This window comes from Malus sylvestris, chromosome 8, assembly GCF_916048215.2.
Source record: "Malus sylvestris chromosome 8, drMalSylv7.2, whole genome shotgun sequence".
NCBI classification, from domain to species: Eukaryota; Viridiplantae; Streptophyta; class Magnoliopsida; order Rosales; family Rosaceae; genus Malus; species Malus sylvestris.
The window spans coordinates 22,259,879-22,262,381 of NC_062267.1; the positions used below are offsets into that span (position 1 = coordinate 22,259,879).

Here is a 2,503-nt window from a genome sequence, read left to right on the forward strand (position 1 = left end):
TTTTTGGTCTAAGCCACAAAAAGTTCACTTCCGTTTTATGCTAGGGCAATTTAGAATACAATTACTAGAAAAAGGGCAACAATCACAGAGCAAACGTGGCTGTTGCTCTGGTAGCTATTGCTTAAAGTGTGATAAAGAATCAAAACATGTGATAAAAAATCAAAAGTTGTCACTCTTTAGACAGTTTATGGCGTTTATAGAAATAGCTAGGCCAACAACAACCATACTTGCTCCGTTGTTGTTGTTGTTGTCCATTTTTCTTGTATTGTACAATACCATTAACATTATGGTGGTTTTGTAATAAACATAAGATAGTCATGAGTTTAAAGTAGAAAATCTTTTTATATATCAATAAGCGTTTATCTAATATCTAATCACAACATTACAGATAGTCACATATTTTATATAACCAACAACCTAAAAGTTTCTTGTATATATATAATATATAATATTACTGTATCTCATAACTAAATCAAATCAAAGATGTTTAATCTTTTGCACTCGAAATCTTGAGTTCAAATTCTTCATTCCCCAATATTGCTTGTATAAAAAAAAAAAAGTCTAAGGCGTGAACCCAAAAGAAATTGATATATCAAATCAATACTAGATCCATTACTGACAGCCTGAAAAAAGAAAGTAGCAATAGGAGCAACGAGATTTCAAATCATTTGTAGGAATCAAAAGAAATTTTGGAAAAAAAATAATTAATAGGTTCGTGCATGCATGTTAAATATGATTTGTTATTCGTTTTCTTAAGCCCACTTTAGCCATTTGATTGCCCCCACTCTTTTAATTTCTTGTAGTTGTAGGTCCATATATCATGCACACAGCTTCTGATCTCCAAAGTTGTCCCGGCTAATTGCTTAAGATGGACTCATATACTAATTTTAGAATTCCTTACTCATCTAAAATTTTCTTAAACGAAATAAAGATCAAATTGCATTGATGTGTGTGTGTATATATATTTATTGAAAGAGTAAGATATTCATTCATTGATGTGGTAAACGAAAATACAGCAGATATGGTGCCTTTATTGTGGGAGTTGATGAAACCTTGTACGAAAAAAAGCTTGTAACCTCAAGTCCAAACGGTAAATGCGTTCAAATATGAGCTACAAATTTCTTGCAACGTACTTATGTGTTTACTAAAAACATTTCGCCACCAATTTTGCCCTTCACAATTTATAAATGAGATCGCTCCCAATCTCATTTATTTGTTAATACCAGGTAGTAAAATGCTTGAATATCACCTAGTGATCAAAATTAAAGAAAACTTTGAAATTAGTAATTATTGTGTAACAATGGTGTAAAACAAATGGTAAATTGCTAATGTTATCAAAATTTTGGACTTGTTTTAATTAAAACAATCCAATCACATCCCCTTGCCAAAATAAGTTGTTTGATAGTTGGAGATTGATGGATCTAATAAATTGTTTAACAGAATAATAATATCATCAAGTTGGTGGAGAAGGACAGGCAGCCAGAATTATGGATTAAGGACCACTGCCACTGTTTAATGATATGAAATTATGAATGATCCACCTCTGATACTGGATGCAATAATGCTCGACTAACTTCCAAAATTGACTGCCTTTGTGGGGTTTAATTTCAGGTGCGAACAAGTAAAAATATCAAGTTTCAAGCTACTTAATTAGTAATACGGTCTAATAATATTTATCTTTATTTGTAAGTGAGAGGTTCCAAAATTGACTGCCTCTATGGGGTTTAATTTCAAGTGCAAACAAGTAAAAATATTAGGTTTTAAGCCACTTATAAAAAAATATAAGGTTTTTTAGGAAAAGCCAAAAAGTTGATTTATAAAAAAATATTGGGGTGTATTACGATCTAATAGTATTTATCTTTAGTTGTAAGTAAGATGTTCCAAAATTAGCTGCCTCTGTGGGGTCAGATGCAAACAAGTAAAAATATTAGGTTTTAAGCCACTTATAAAAAAAATATTAGGTTTTAGGAAAAGCCAAAAAGTTGATTTATAAAAAAGTATTGGGGTGAGAGAGGCTCGAACTCTCGACCTCAGGATCACTCAGAAGCTATGAGACCTACGCGCTAGCCAACTGCGCCACCACCCCAATTGTTAAGCACAAGCCCAAACAATTTTCTTAAAGGACGCACCAAGATTGCGGGCTACAAGCTATCGGCCCAATTTGTTTAAAAGATGGTCTTGACTCGTGAGTCCATAAGGTTAGTGTATGGACCTTCTCACTGTTCTCCTTCAAAATTTCTTTCACTATTCACTCATTGGTTCATACGTTAGGGATCTTCTGTCGGAGAACAACTTGTACGGCACATGTACACTATTACAGTGGCCTCTTGTGCCAATAACAAAAGGATAAAAGGAGAGAAACTAACACATGTCCTTATATTATTGACATGTGACGCTACCATAATTGTGTACTTGTGCCATATAAGTCATTTCCCTTCTGTTGACGAATTTTAGAGAGATTGGTAAGACACCCTTTATATGAGAATTTAATGATTCCAACCGT

The 2,503-nt window shown here is 33.0% G+C and overlaps 1 non-coding gene across 1 annotated transcript; it reads right to left on the minus strand.

Moving 5' to 3' along the window:
• Positions 1–2,001: 2,001 nt before the first annotated feature.
• TRNAM-CAU (transfer RNA methionine (anticodon CAU)) lies at positions 2,002–2,086 on the minus strand. The gene is given in 2 exon segments: positions 2,002–2,037; positions 2,049–2,086. It is a non-coding gene; the product is annotated as a tRNA-Met (tRNA).
• Positions 2,087–2,503: the final 417 nt, after the last annotated feature.